Consider the following 16,942-nt stretch of genomic DNA (forward strand, 5'->3'; position numbering starts at 1 on the left):
CAAATAGCTGGGATTTTATTTACGTCTTGACATGTACATTTGTCACCCATAAGACACAGCAGGCTATGGTAAAACCATTCAAAACAATGTGCTCACATGGTGGTTATAAAAGCTTTTATTGATGAGGTAGGGTTCTACAGAAGGAAAATCCTGGAACCCATTGATATGAGGTTTAAATACTCAAGTATCCTAACAGTGCTTTACTCTCTCCTCTGGGCAAAGTTTAATTCAGTCATTTAGAACTATTCTAGTTACAGTCTAATATGATAGCCACTAATCACACATGGCCACTATCTAAATTAATTAAAATTTAGTAAAATTAAAAATTCAATTCCTCAGTTGCACTTAGCCACATTTCAAGTGCCTGTTAGCCACCTGTGACACATGGCTACCATACTGAATGGTACAGATCTCAGGAACACTTCCATCCAGACACGAAGTTCTACTGGACAGAACTCATCAAGAATAATAATCAGAAGTTCTTCAGTTAAAAATGTAAATATTTTCATACTGACTGACTGTTACTTTGTCCATATCCCCAACATAATGTTGCTTGGCATCAGATCTCTATGGACAACCCTCTTTTCCTTGCGTAGATACTGAAGAACTAAGCACAGCTTGAAACAGCAAATTAAAAAATGAATTTTATTTCCCCATACATGCATAAGCAATGGTGACTACTACACATGTCTCTAACAAATCAGTTCAGGAGTTTACTGTTTTATAGGAAAAATTTAATGAAGATTTTTTTAAAAGCATACTCTTGTATAAATATTTTCCATAGTCTCTCTTCAGCAAAATGGTGTTGTTTTTCCTTCAAAGAACTGAAATGCTCTCCAAGAGGGGGTGCCCTCTCTATAAGCTCCATAACTATATATAACCTGTCATCTATATACAAGAACACCAAAAAGTAACAGAAATTCAAATTTAATACAGACATCTTGAAAAAACAAATTATAATCCAAGGCTCCCAAAGGGAGACACAGCACATAAGGAATTTGACATGTGCAACATTATAGAGCTGCTCAGACTTGGTGGGTGTGGGGTAAAGGGGCCTTAGGGCAACTGAAGCCCAGGGACAATCACTTCTCACTAGAGCAACCGCTTAGCAAAAACTTACTCTGGGAAATAAAGTACCATTTTCTAGGTACACCAGGATATAGAATGATTGGAAGGTTGCAAAGAGAATAAACAAATAATCCCAAGTCGTGGAAGATTCCTGAAATAACATTAACCCATCTTTCCTCTCAGAAGTTGAAAATTTATCCTTATATCATGTTTAGTGCCCATAAATTGCATTTTAAACTGCATCATTTTGGAGTCTCTAGAATACTGTACAGAATTCTTCATTGGAATTATGCCACACTGCTACAATGACAGGTGAAGACCTCACCCCAGCCCATGATAGAAACTTGTTATGCCCCTCAAGAGCAGAGACAGTTTTCTCCTGGTTAATTTTATGGATACTGGGAATCTCATAACTGATTGTGTTTGTCTCTTTGCCTCAAATGCCAGAAGACAAAGAAGTAGATTTTACTTCCTTATTTAAAACCAATTCCTAACTATTAACACTGGTATGTGACATACTTTTTCTCTGATTTTTTGGATGTAGATAAAATATACGTTATTCACTAAAATACAGTGGCAGCCTGCATTGGGTGTTGCCAAAAAGAACCCCTTCCCAAGAAAGGATCTTCCAAAAGACAAAAACAATCGACTTGCAGGGTCTTTCCAAGAACATGGAACAATGGAACACACCCTGCAGAACTGCAGATAAGCAATACCTGGTGATAAACCAGTTTCGGTCTAAGAGAGATGGCTTGCCCTATTGGACATATCATACTAACCATTCTGTTCCCCATTCTGTAAGACCCCCTATGTAAAATGGGAATTCAACATCAGCTAATCAGAATGTTTCCTTGCTTGCCTCTGCTTTTGCCCTATATGAGCTTCCCTTTTTCCACTCCCTCAGTGGCGCTCCCTTCTGCTTTCTGAATGGGAAGCTACCTGATTCATGAGTCACTCAATGAAGCAATGAGATCCTAAAGTACATTAACAGTTTTTCTTTTAATGATATATATTTACACATACAATATTTTAAAAAATGTAATAATGTTATACTTGTTCAGAAACTTATACTTTTTTCATTCAGTAGCCTTATATGCCAGTGCACACTGATCCACGCCATTCTCTGTTGGTTGCGCAGTGTTGATCTCTTTCTGATGGGATATGCACTAAGAGAAGGGTAATTATTCTACTACCAAGAGCAAATGGCCAAATGGGCAGGATTTACTCCTGGAGAGTTTCAGCATTAAATCTGACCAACTCCCCTGGGGGAAGGAAAATAGATAAAATCACCTAACAAAGACCAAAGAACAGAAAAGTTTTTCTTGAATGACAATAACATTTATGAGAAGGAAAGAGAAAGCTCCAATTATTGCTTCATATTTCTTTAAATAATTCATCAAATACATTTTGTTTTGAAATTTCATACGTGACACAGATCATTAAGGTTTATAAAGACCTACGCTATTGAAGTTTGTTGGTTTTAAACAAGTAACCGAGTTTGGCTTTATCTCAGCGTTTTTGACTCAGTATTCCTTCATCTCTGCTGAGAAAGAGCCTGCATTACCCGCCTGCAGAATCAGTCAAGACCCCAGCGCCATCTTGTGGCATTTACATGAACTTCAGTTAAAATAAATATCCAATTTATTTGGGGCATGGAAAACGTAATCTGATTCAACATAATAACTTTTTTTTAAAAAAGAAACCACCTTCCTTTAGTTTTGTTTTCTCTTGATTATTGTTTTAAATGAAAATAACTTTAATAACTATTTTGGTTTTTATTCGTTTAGTATCTTTCATATGGGGATCTGAGTATTTTGTGACTATTTGCAGGTCATTGATTAAATCATTGTTTCACTGTTCAAAGAAATGAGGCATAAGATAGTCCAGATATTAAAAAAAATTTACAATAGTTGATTATACTTTTTAGTAACACTCTAATATAAAAACGTATTGAGTAACTAAGATATTTCTCCTAAATAGGAAATATCAATGAAAATTCACTTACTTTCCAGAAATGTTTTGTAGTAGCATACAACATTGGGATGATAATGCTACAAGAAAAAAGAAATAAACATTACACTATTCAAAAATATCAAACATTATTTAACAGACTATTTATTTAATGGGACTTCATATTTGAAAAAAAAAGCTTGTAAAACTAAGAATTTCAAGATACTATCTAATTGAGATTTTTCAGAATTTTTTCTTACTTACAAAAGTGATGTGAAAATAGCAATCTCCTAAATAGCCTTATCAAACAGAATTGAAAACTGACTGTTTCATCACCTAATTTAACTGAAATAGAGAACTGTAGAATTAGAAAGAACCTTAGAATTTATTTAACACTCTATACCCTAATGCCACAGATTGTATAGAGAAGAAAACTAAAGTAAAGTAATTTATATTGATTACATATATTCTTTGTTTTTAACCTCCCCCCACACACCTATATATTCATATACACTGATTTGTGTCTATTTGTCCAAACTTTCTGGGTTCTCCAAAATTGTTAGTATGAAACTGGAATAATCTGAATTAGCTCAGTTTAAATAATAATAATAATTTACTTGAAGGATGTGGCTAGAAAATTCTACTTTTTAAAAAGAAATGGTCATATTCTACAAGAGCATTAAAATTTTTACAGTTATTTCTAGGAAAATTGAAACTTATTTTATTTCAGACAAGTTACCACTACACCTATAAATGGCTTACATCTCTTATTTTTCTTTCTTGGTGACCTTTTGAGGGGGGACACTTCTAGCTGTCTACCAAAACCTACTCTCCCACTGCCCCACCACAATGGAGCTGTAGCTGGACAAATCTCTCCTTCTAAAGATTCCATTTCCCAGCCTCTCTTATAGCCATGAGTGGGCCTATCACTCAGTTCTCACCATGGAATATGAGTGGAAGCCAAGTGTAGTCCTGTGTCTAAATCCTAAGTATTAGATGCTCTTCCTCCCCCCCCCCCACACCTTGGATGTGAATGTACTTCTGGGAATTTCAGTTGTGCAGTGAAGATAATTGCTTTAGAAGATGGCAGAGAAAGAAGAGAAAAAGCACCTGCATCCCTGAATGAGTGGGTGAAGCAAAGCCTACCTAAATGGTCTACTCGCCGTGGGACTGTTACATGAGAGAGACAACTTCCATTTTTCTTATCCTAGTATATCATGCGCTCTCTTCCTTAAGCTGTATGCTTGCTTCCTTAAGCTATAAGCTTGTAGGCTGTATGGCAGGGGTCACATTTCATTCTTTTTCCATATGAGTATTCCATTATTGCAGCACAATTTGTTGAATTTTTATTTGCTTTTGCTGGTTTCTTGGTTTGTTTGTTTTAGGGGGAAGTGTATGGGCTGGAAATCGGACCTGGGTCTCCCTCATGGCAAGCGAGAATTCTACCACTGGTTTACCCTCACACCCCCAAGCCACTATCTTTCAAAGTCTCTGTTACAGCAGCATAGACTTTGTTATGACATTGTTAAGACATTGTTAAGAAAACTTAACAAATAATCTCTCATTCTCATCCCATTCCTGTTGCTTGTCTCTGTCATTACCTTGTCCAATATCATTATCCTTTCCTTTGGTTCAATCCTTTACTGAGATAGCAAATGTTCAACTGTGAGTTACCTCAAAGTCCAAGTATATGCCTCTTATATATGCCCCACCCTAATACACTTTTCTTATGAAATGTGCTAAAACAAACAGCCTACCTCATCAACTAGCAAATGACTCATATATTTTAAACAATATGGGGCCAAATAAGCAATTTGAGCATGTTTTGGACCTAGCTCATTGGCCAGGACAGTATCCAGATTTTGGTCCAAATGAAGATACTCATTCAGCTTAAGTCGAAAGCCACATTTTGGCCTTGTGCTATAATACAATAGTTCACTGTTGAAGGCTAAGTTATCCTAAATATGAGAAAATAATAACCTATTTTAAAATATAATCTATTAATACATAAAAGTCAACCATAAAATAGATTATTAATGTTAAAGCTCTAACATAGGAGTAGAAAAATTTTAAGTTGGAGTAGAACTGCAGATTTCAATGAATAAAGACCTTCAAATTTAAGGTATTCTTTGCTTCCAGCACAGATACTGTGCAAATTTGACTAGCAGAGAATAGAGAGCCATGAAGCTGATAGCTCTACACAGGACTTATAAATGAACAGTATTTCTAACAAATAGAAACATAAGAAAGGCTAAAAAAGAAATCAATGTGTTCTTGGATCATGAAAAAAAGTCTCAGGCAGGTCACGATGGGGGCAGGCCATGGTGGCTCAGCAGGCAGGGTTCTTGCCTGCCACGCAAGAGATCCGAGTTCAATTCCCAGTGCCTGCACTTGTAAAAAAAAAGTCCCATTTCTCTTCTGACCTGTTTATTCTTTCTCCTTGAACAAAAATCCATAATAATAGTAATTGAATCATGGCATTATGTCAGATTATTCTGCTAATGCCTCTTCACTCAACCAGTAAATAATAACCTAGCTTGAAAATCCATAATAAGCCATATTTGAGTTAACAGCTTGGTTCCATTTGACAAAAGTGAAGGAACTCCTAGTCATATTCTTATGCATGTTCTACATCGGTGGGGCCATATATAAGAGGCATGTACTTGGACTTTGAGGTAACTCACAATTGAACATTTGCTATCTCAGTAAAGGATTGAACCAAAGGAAAGGATAATGATATTGGACAAGGTAATGGCAGAGACAAGCAACAGGAATGGGATGAGAAAGAGAGATTATTTTTTAAGTTTTCTTAACAATGTCTTAACAATGTCATAACAAAGTCTATGCTGCTGTAACAGAATCGATATGCTGTCAATGAAAAGAGAAGGATATCTCATATATGACCCTTTGTGCTGAAAATCCAGTTACTTTGTACCCATGGCCCTGATATAAACTCCAGAATGCATTTTTATGATCATCAAAGCTTAGGAGAAAAGCTGGTTAAGAAAGAACCACTTCAATGCCTTGCTTAAAGAAGATCCAGTAACCAAAAAGCATGGACAAAGGTAGCACAAAAAGCTCTACTTTATTTTGATGACATTTATTTATTTATTTAGCAGTTTTTTAATTAATTAAAGAAAAAAGAAATTAACACAACATTTAGAAATCATTCCATTCTACATATGCAATCAGTAATTCTTATCATCACATAGATGCATGATCATCATTTCTTAGTACATTTGCATCGATTTAGGAAAAGAACTAGCAAAACAACAGAAAAAGATATAGAATGTTGATATAGAGAAAAAAATAGTAAAAAAAGACACAAACAAACAAACAGACAAACAAACAAAAAAAACCCTATAGCTCAGATGCAGCTTCATTCAGTGTTTTAACATGATTACTTTACAATTAGGTATTATTGTGCTGTCCATTTTTGAGTTTTTGTATCTAGTTCTGTTGCACAGTCTGTATCCCTTCAGCTCCAATTACCCAATATCTTACCCTATTTCTATCTCCTGATGGTCTCTGTTACCAATGACATATTCCAAGTTTATTCTCGAATGTTGGTTCACATCAGTGGGACCATACAGTATTTGTCCTTTAGTTTTTGGCTAGACTCACTCAGCATAATGTTCTCTAGGTCCATCCATGTTATTACATGCTTCATAAGTTTATTCTGTCTTAAAGCTGCATAATATTCCATCATATGTATATACCACAGTTTGTTTAGCCACTCGTCTGTTGATGGACATTTTGGCTGTTTCCATCTCTTTGCAATTGTAAATAACGCTGCTATAAACATTGGTGTGCAAATGTCCGTTTGTGTCTTTGCCCTTAAGTCCTTTGAGTAGATACCTAGCAATGGTATTGCTGGGTTGTATGGCAATTCTATATTCAGTTTTTTGAGGAACCGCCAAACTGCCTTCCACAGTGGTTGCACCATTTGACATTCCCACCAACAGTGGATAAGTGTGCCTCTTTCTCCGTATCCTCTCCAGCACTTGTCATTTTTTGTTTTGTTGATAATGGCCATTCTGGTGGGTGTGAGTTGATATCTCATTGTGGTTTTGATTTGCATTTCTCTAATGGCCAGGGACATTGAGCATCTCTTCATGTGCCTTTTGGCCATTTATATTTCCTCTTCTGAGAGGTGTCTGTTCAAGTCTTTTTCCCATTTTGTAATTGGGTTGGCTGTCTTTTTGTTGTTGAGTTGGACAATCTCTTTATAAATTCTGGATACTAGACCTTTATCTGATATGTCATTTCCAAATATTGTCTCCCATTGTGTAGGCTGTCTTTCTACTTTCTTGATGAAGTTCTTTGATGCACAAAAGTGTTTAATTTTGAGGAACTCCCATTTATTTATTTCCTTCTTCAGTGCTCTTGCTTTAGGTTTAAGGTCCATAAAACCGCCTCCAATTGTAAGATTCATAAGATATCTCCCTACGTTTTCCTCTAACTGTTTTATGGTCTTAGACCTAATGTTTAGATCTTTGATCCATTTTGAGTTAACTTTTGTATAGGGTGTGAGAGATGGGTCTTCTTTCATTCTTTTGCATATGGATATCCAGTTCTCTAGGCACCATTTATTGAAGAGACTGCTCTGTCCCAGGTGAGTTGGCTTGACTGCCTTATCAAAGATCAAATGTCCATAGATGAGAGGGTCTATATCTGAGCACTCTATTCGATTCCATTGGTCGATATATCTATCTTTATGCCAATACCATGCTGTTTTGACCACTGTGGCTTCATAATATGCCTTAAAGTCTGGCAGCGTGAGACCTCCAGCTTCGTTTTTTTTCCCTCAAGATACTTTTAGCAATTCGGGACACCCTGCCCTTCCAGATAAATTTGCTTATTGGTTTTTCTATTTCTGAAAAATAAGTTGTTGGAATTTTGATTGGTATTGCATTGAATCTGTAGATCAATTTAGGTAGGATTGACATCTTAACTATATTTAGTCTTCCAATCCATGAATACAGTATGCCCTTCCATCTATTTAGATCTTCTGTGATTTCTTTTAACAGTTTTTTTGTAGTTTTCTTTGTATAGGTTTTTTGTCTCTTTAGTTAAATTTATTCGTAGGTATTTTACTTTTAGTTGCAATTGTAAATGGGATTCGTTTCTTGATTTCCCCCCTCAGCTTGTTCATTACTAGTGTATAGAAATGCTACAGATTTTTGAATGTTGATCTTGTAACCTGCTACTTTGCTGTACTCATTTATTAGCTCTAGTAGTTTTGTTGTGGATTTTTCTGGGTTTTCGACGTATAGTATCATATCATCTGCAAACAGTTATAGTTTTACTTCTTCCTTTCCAATTTTGATGCCTTGTATTTCTTTTTCTTGTCTAATTGCTCTGGCTAGAACCTCCAATACGATGTTGAATAATAGTGGTGATAGTGGACATCCTTGTCTTGTTCCTGATCTTAGGGGGAAAGTTTTCAATTTTTCCCCATTGAGGATGATATTAGCTGTGGGTTTTTCATATATTCCCTCTATCATTTTAAGGAAGTTCCCTTGTATTCCTATCTTTTGAAGTGTTTTCAACAGGAAAGGATGTTGAATCTTGTCAAATGCCTTCTCTGCATCAATTGAGATGATCATGTGATTTTCTGCTTTGATTTGTTGATATGATGTATTACATTAATTGATTTTCTTATGTTGAACCATCCTTGCATACCTGGGATGAATCCTACTTGGTCATGATGTATAATTCTTTTAATGTGTTGTTGGATTCGAGTTGCTAGAATTTTATTGAGGATTTTTGTATCTATATTCATTAGAGAGATTGGTCTGTAGTTTTATTTTTTTGTAATATCTTTGCCTGGTTTTGGTATGAGGGTGATGTTGGCCTCATAGAATGAATTAGGTAGCTTTCCCTCCACTTTAATTTTTTTGAAGAGTTTGAGGAGAGCTGGTACTAATTCTTTCTGGAATGTTTGATAGAATTCACATGTGAAGCCGTCTAGTCCTGGAATTTTCTTTTTAGGAAGCTTTTGAATGACTGACTCAATTTCTTTACTTGTGATTGGTTTGTTGAGGTCATCTATTTCTTCTTGAGTCAAAGTTGGTTGTTCATGTCTTTCTAGGAACCCGTCCATTTCCTCTAAATTGTTGTATTTATTAGTGCAAAGTTGCTCATAGTATCCTGTTATTACCTCCTTTATTTTTGTAAGGTCAGTGGTTATGTCTCCTCTTCCATTTCTGATATTATTTATTTGCATCCACTCTCTTCTTCTTTTTGTCAATCTTGCTAAGGGCCCATCAATCTTATTGATTTTCTCATAGAACCAACTTCTGGTCTTATTGATTTTCTCTATTGTTTTCAATTTCATTTATTTCTGCTCTAATCTTTGTTATTTCTTTCCTTTTGCTTGCTTTGGGATTCGTTTGCTGTTCTTTCTCCAGTTCTTCCAAGTGGACAGTTAATTCCTGCATTTTTGCCTTTTCTTCTTTTCTGATATAGGCATTTAGGGCAATAAATTTCCCTCTTAGCACTGCCTTTGCTGTGTCCCATAGGTTTTGATATGCTGTGTTTTCGTTTTCATTCGCCTCGAGGTATTTACTAATTTCTCTTGCAATTTCTTCTTTGACCCACTCGTTGTTTAAGAGTGTGTTGTTGAGTCTCCATGTATTTGTGAATTTTCTGGCACTCCGTCTATTATTGATTTCCAACTTCAGTCCTTTATGATCCGAGAAAGTGTTGTGTATGATTTCAGTCTTTTTAAATTTGTTAAGACTTGCCTTGTGACCCAGCATATGGTCTATCTTTGAGAATGATCCATGAGCACTTGAAAAAAAGGTGTATCCTGCTGTTGTGGGATGTAATGTCCTATAAATGTCTGTTAAATCTTGCTCATTTATAGTAATATTCAGATTCTCTATTTCTTTATTGATCCTCTGTCTAGATGTTCTGTCCATTGATGAGAGTGGTGAATTGAAGTCTCCAACTCTTATGGTATATGTGTCTATTTCCTTTTTCAGTGTTTGCATCATATTCCTCACGTATTTTGGGGCATTCTGGTTTGGTGCATAAATATTTATGATTGTTATGTCTTCTTGTTTAATTGTTCCTTTTATTAGTAGATAGTGTCCTTCTTTGTCTCTTTTAACTGTTTTACATTTGAAGTCTAATTTGTTGGATATTAGTATAGCCACTCCTGCTACTTTCTGGTTGTTATTTGCATGAAATACCTTTTCCCAACCTTTCACTTTCAACCTATGTTTATCTTTGGGTCTAAGGTGTGTTTCCTGTAGATAGCATATAGAAGGATCCTGTTTTTTAATCCATTCTGCCAATCTATGTCTTTTGCTTGGGGAATTCAGTCCATTAACATTTAGTGTTATTACTGTTTGGATAATATTTTCCTCTACCATTTTGCCTTTTGTATTATGTACATCATATTTGATTTTCCTTCTTTCTACACTCTTCTACATACCTCTCTCTTCTGTCTTTTTGTAACTGACTCTAGTGCTCCCTTTAGTATTTCTTGCAGAGCTGGTCTCTTGGTCACAAATTCTCTCAGTGACTTTTTGTCTGAAAATGTTTTAATTTCTCCCTCATTTTTGAAGGACAAAATTTCTGGATATAGGAGTCTTGGTTGGCAGTTTTTCTCTTTTAGTAATTTAAATATATCATCCCCCTGTCTTCTAGCTTCCATGGTTTCTGCTGAGAAATCTACACATAGTCTTATTCGGTTTCCCTTGTATGTGATGGTTTGTTTTTCTCTTGCTGCTTTCAAGATCCTCTCTTTCTCTTTGACCTCTGACATTCTAACTAGTAAGTGTCTTGGAGAACGCCTATTTGGGTCTATTCTCTTTGGGGTGCGCTGCACTTCTTGGATCTGTAATTTTAGTTCTTTCATAAGAGTTGGGAAATTTTCAGTGATAATTTCTTCCATTAGTTTTTCTCCTCCTTTTCCCTTCTCTTCTCCTTCTGGGACACCCACAACATGTATATTTGTGCGCTTCATATTGTCCTTCTGTTCCCTGATCCCCTGTTCAAATTTTTCCATTCTTTTCCCGATAGTTTCTGTTTCTTTTTGGAATTCAGATGTTCCACCCTCCAAATCACTAATTCTATCTTCCGTCTCTTTAAATCTACCATTGTAGGTATCCATTGTTTTTTCCATCTTTTCTACTTTGTCCTTCACTCCCATAAGTTCTGTGAGTTGTTTTTTTCAGTTTTTCTATTTCTTATTTTTGTTCAGCCCATGTCTTCTTCATATCCTCCCTCAATTTATCGATTTGGTTTTTGAAGAGGTTTTCCATTTCTGTTTGTATATTCAGCATTAGTTGTCTCAGTTCCTGTATCTCATTTGAACTATTGGTTTTTTCCTTTGACTGGGCCATATTTTCAATTTTCTGAGAGTGATCCGTTGTCTTCTGCTGGCATTTGGGCATTTAATCAGATTTCCCTGGGTGTAAGACCCCGCTGATTGAAAGATTTTTCTGTGAAATCTCTGGGCTCTGTTTTTCTTATCCTGACCAGTAGGTGGTGCTCGTGGTGTTCATCTGTCTGCGGGTCCCACCAGTAAAAGATGCTGTGGCCCCTTTAACTTTGGAAAACTCTCGCTGTAGGGGGGGGTCGCCAGCCAAAGCGGCTTTGGGGAGTGCCAATCCGAATCTCCCAGCTGGCCCGGGGATCCACGCACAGGGAGGGTCACCAGCCTCCGCGGCTTGGGGGAACGCCTGCCCAAATTTCCCAGTCGGTCCGGGGCACCAAGTGTGGTGGGGAAGCGCCAGCCACCACGGCTTGGGGAAGTATCTATCCATTGTTCCCAGCCGGACCGGGAAGCTACTTGTTTGGAAGGGACCCCGGTCACCGTTCTCCGTGGCTTGGGGATCTCTGATCCAATTCTCCCAGCTGGTCTGGGTGGCCATGCGTGGGGGTGGCGCCAGCCACCACGGCTTGAAGGGACCTCCTGTCCAATTCTCCCAGCCAGCCCGGGAAGAAGGGAGGGAGGGACTCCGGCCGCCTGCCGCCCCGGCCCGGGGAAGCCCTCGCCCCTCGGCGATCTCACCGGAGCGGGTTCTCCCAGCCAGTCAGCCATTCCAGAATGGGGTATGCTGTCTTCTTGGTCTCTGTTGTGGCTCTGGGAGCTGTTCTGAATAGTTTCTACTTCTCTAGTAGCTGTTCTGGAGGAGGAACTAAGACCCACACGTCTTACTAAGCCGCCATCTTCTCATGACATTTATTTAAAGAAAACATCATAAATAAGAAAAACATTTAACTGCTCTTTAATTTTCATTAATTCAGAAACAATATTCTTTACACTGCTGTCTCGATCTTTTTTATCCTTCCCAAATGCTGGGTTATGTAGATTGACTTCTTTCATTGCTAAAAGATTTTGACCACTATGCTTTCTAACCTAGGATAAGGAAGACAGGGAAGAAAAAAAGGAGGAAAAAAATAAGAATGGAGAAAGGGTAGAAAGGGGAAGAAAGAGATGAATTGTCACATGATTAATCAACTGTTCTAAAGAAGTCACAGAATTTTAAATTGTAGATATATTTATACTAAACTTAGTTCAAAAGGTTGGAGTCTCCTGGATCAGTCTGCCATATTTAAAAGGATTTTATTGGGCAAATACAGAAATGCTGGTATAAATTTAGAGAATGTGCCATGCATTGAGATAAGTCATTCTTACCATCTTTAGTGAGAAACTAATGAAAGCTTTTGTCTTCAAAAGATCAGTAGCCAACTTCTAGAACTGAGAGCTAAGACGTTATCACTGTAGCTAGCCGATGAACAAAATAATCATTCAAACTTTTATATCTGTTTGTTCACTATTTTCAACGAGTAGGGCTCGATCCAGTTGAGTGGGGGTGTGAAAGTGCAATGTCCAGTTTGTTTGGGAATTGTCTCCTGAAAAGAAAAGTCACCTTTCACACACAGCCAAAGCTCCAATTCCAAGATGGTCCAAAACCACATAGCTGCCTATATATTTTGAAGGAGCCTTATTCTGATGAATGCTTTCAATATTTTCAGAGATTTGCTTCAGTTCATCCTCTTAATCAAAACATACAAAGGAAATGGGTTGCCACATAAATTCCATCTGGGACATATCATCTTGCCAAAATACTTAGAACAGACCTTACCACTAATAAATTTAGCTTTGACACCAGGTCTTCGTAAGCACTGATATCCTGAACGTAATGTCCTATATCAATGAAGATCTCAAACAGGTCGGTGGGGAAATTCTACACAAAAAATACACACACCATACATTAAATGTAGGAGTTGGAAACTGCTGGCCGTTACTCCCCCTTTGGACCTAGATCAGTGACAGATTAATTCTATGAAACAAACATAGCTTCCTTAGGTTATCAACAAAGTGGGGGCAATAATACCAACCTATCTAACAAAAATACACTAAATTACAGTTTTAGAGGGATAAGGAAAAACTCATGGAGAGATTTATGCTTTATTTCCAAGGTAATGGCTTCAAGGGCTTATTAAAATGGTTTAAGTCCACTAAAATGGATGGTTTAGGGCCCTGAAATGAAAGGTTGTAATGAGCAATTTTACTTCATTTTTCTTCCCCTAATTCAAGCATTGTATAGAAATGAAGTAATAACAAAAAATGCTCCATACTTTCTGAACAAAAGATGCTATATTAATTTGAGACTTTATTTCAAGTCTGCTTTACCAATAAAATTCTAGTAAGAAATTGGGCCTATTTTGGCTAACCCACCCTGTTAAAGAGCATGCAGACTAACGCACAGAGGTAACTAGTGTTTGCCTCCCAAATGGTGATATTTTTTCCATCACACCCGCCAGCATGGCTTCCTGGCCCACAAACATCCAGCCTTGTCCTCTTCAAGTGAGCTCCTACCCTATCAAAAGATATCCAAGAAAAGTATTATTTTTTCCATTGATTAAAGGGAAATAATTAGACTAACTTTGGATTTTCTGAATGGACAAAAACAGGAACATTTTTTATGCCATCCATTTAAAATACCAAAGTTAAAAAAAAGAAAAAAACTAAATTCCATGCCAGACAGATGTAATTAAGAGCCTTTTCCTCACCATTTTCAGTTGTAAGATATTATTAACTTAGCTCAGTCATATCTTTGTAGATTCTTGGAAATCTGAAGGCACATATTTTGCATTTTGCAACATTCTTCTTTTACTGTTTGCATCTAAATCAGAAATGTGAATATAGTTGAATCTAATGGTTACAGTCACTTAAATTTCCCTAAGTCTGTACCTTTTAAAGAGTGGTCTGTTTCTTTCCATACTGAAGAGAAACCTCATGCTCTGAAAGAACAACACTAGAAAATAAAAAAGATACCTGATTCTTACATGGTAGAACTCAATAAATTAAAACAATCTCAGGGCAGAATTATCATGAAATAAATATTAAGAGGCTTTTTGGCAAGTGGCTACAAAATGTTGGCACTAAAAATTAAAACTGAAAACCAAAACATCAATATCTGCAGTAGTTCTTATATTTAAAAAGTGTTTATGTTGTAAAACACTGAGGACCTTGGCCTTGTTTCACTCAGTACTTAAACTGATTCCTTTCTAGAAAGCACAAAATGAGAACAGAGACAAGAAACAAAATTCCTGTTCTGAGAAAGATAAATGCCCAGAGATGCCTCAATATTTATACAGCTTCTGTGAGAAAATATACACTAAAAATGATGACATTTAAAAATAGCCACAGGCACATGGGACTCAAACTTGATAAATTGGTCTCTTGAATAAAGAGTTTTAAGCATTCCCCAAATAGAACAATCTACAATAACTCCATAGAACACTCAGAAAGAGTTCTGTGATACTATAACTAAGAAAAATAAACATCATTTTACAGTGCCAAGGTAAAAAAGAGAGCTATGAGCCTGGAGTTGTACAAAGAGTTGCCAATGGAGTGACCGGGCTCTCCTGAATTTGAATCCAGGATTATTTCATAAAATTAGTGATTTGAATACATAAGGATCACAAATAAAATTGCCCAGAAAGGTTAGGCAGAAAACAAAATTATGTGAAGGAGTCTGGTGAGAAAATGTGAGAAAGGGAGAGCATGCATGCACTTCAAAATCCATCCTAATTTGAATTTATAAACACTCTACTAGCTTAAAAAATGTATCTGTAAGCTGAATTTGACTTCATCAGTTTTCCAGCACAGTGTCATGCATCTGTGGTGTACTAAAGAAACCAAGACACATGCCTGCATGTTTACATTGGTAGCTCTCAAAAAAAACTTCTGCTTGCCAGCGCACAAGATGACATCAAAATTTTCTGCAAAGGTATGGAGAGATGAGTAAAAAATTAATTAAATAAATAAGGACAAAAATAAACAAACAATAGGAGGGATAAAGAGTAAAAAATGGGTAGATTAAAATACTGTTGGTCAATGAAAGGGAGTGGTAAGTGGTATAGGATGCATAAAGTTTTCTTTTTTTTCTTTCTATTTCTTTTTCTGGAGTAATGCTGATGTTCTAAAAATGATCATGATGAAGAATACACAACTATGTGATGACACTGTGAGCCATTGATTGCATAATATGGTTGGACAATATGTATGTGGAGATTTCTCAATAAAAATATTTAAAAAAAAGTTTCTGCAAGTTTTGATCATTGTTCCAAGTGATAGCTCCTAAATCGGATTACAGGCAATCTGATTAGACTATTCTCTTTCCAAATGACTCCCACAAAAAAGGTGAAATGCACTACTGGCACGGCATACATTAAATTTGATTTTTCTCCATCCTGCCTCATTGGGAGCACTGGGTCTCTGATACGCACTCCTCAGAAAAACCTGTAGGACCCTGCGTGATGTGTCACAATCTTCCCTTCGAGTTTTCCTTGCCAGGGGGCACTCCTTCCCTCAACCACATACCCCAGCCCAGCTTTTCCTAAAAAGCTCTAAATTCTTGGGCTTCCATACTTTCCAGATGTTGTTCCCTCTGCAGGGAATGACCTTCCCCCTGCCCTATAGCAGATGTCACTGCTATTCCATCCATACTCCTTTATCCACATGGCAAGCCATTCTCACCTGCCAAGGTTCATTTTACGGGCCTGTTCGTTAAAGAAGAAATGTTAGTGGCTGTGGTTCATGCTTAAAGATAGCATATTATTTTCCTCAATTTTTTCTGATACACAGTAACTTATGTTTAAAAAAATAGAAATGACTTATAAACAAAAAACATAAATAAAATCACCTAAATCCCCTACATATAAATAAAGGAAGTTACATCTTTTATATTTTTCCATGTATTTCCATGCCAGCTGAACTTCCCTCAGCAGATATTTTTATCCCGCAGTCAATAGAGACCAGCATTAAACTGAAAATTCTACAAATCATAGGTTATATTATCAGAATTGCCTCAAATTTCAATAACTTGATGAAGAAGAACAATGAACATTTATTACCTGTAATAGATGTGTTTTTGCTGCATTTTTTTGCTTGCTTGGTAAAATTAATTTTGCTATTGTATATACACCATTTTCCTGGAAGAAAAAAGAAGTCAGGTTTTCAGTGGCCAGTGACATTAACATAGAGACACAAAAGCATAAAGAAGCAATTAAACAGTATCACAAATTAGTATTAAAGAAGAAATGGTAGTATAAATAGTAAATTATTATGGTACAATACTAAAAATATCAGCATAATACATTTAAATACCGAAGATTGTAATCACAAACTTCAAATTTCAACTTTCTTTAGAGTAGAGATTAAAATAATAAAGTATGAAAATTTAAAGTGGCTTAAATACTTTTAGGAGTGGGAGATAAAAAGCAGAGTGGACAACAAGACTTCCAGGAAGATGGCAGAGCAGAATGGAGTAAGTTCACTCCTGCTCTGTCGACCAAGACAAAGGATGGGAAGAGAATGCACAGGACTATGGTCCCGGGTTGTGAGTAAACAAAGAAAGTCTCTAGGCAGTTTGGGGGAGGTGAGAAATGCGGG

The 16,942-nt window shown here is 36.5% G+C and overlaps 1 pseudogene; it reads right to left on the reverse strand.

The window, feature by feature from the left end:
* Nucleotides 1-521: 521 nt before the first annotated feature.
* Nucleotides 522-14,283, reverse strand: LOC143649284 (serine/threonine-protein kinase Nek10-like; annotated as a pseudogene).
* Between the last annotated feature and the right edge of the window lie 2,659 nt (nucleotides 14,284-16,942).

The sequence above is a fragment of the Tamandua tetradactyla genome, chromosome 11 (genome assembly GCF_023851605.1).
Source record: "Tamandua tetradactyla isolate mTamTet1 chromosome 11, mTamTet1.pri, whole genome shotgun sequence".
In the NCBI taxonomy this organism is placed as follows: Eukaryota; Metazoa; Chordata; class Mammalia; order Pilosa; family Myrmecophagidae; genus Tamandua; species Tamandua tetradactyla.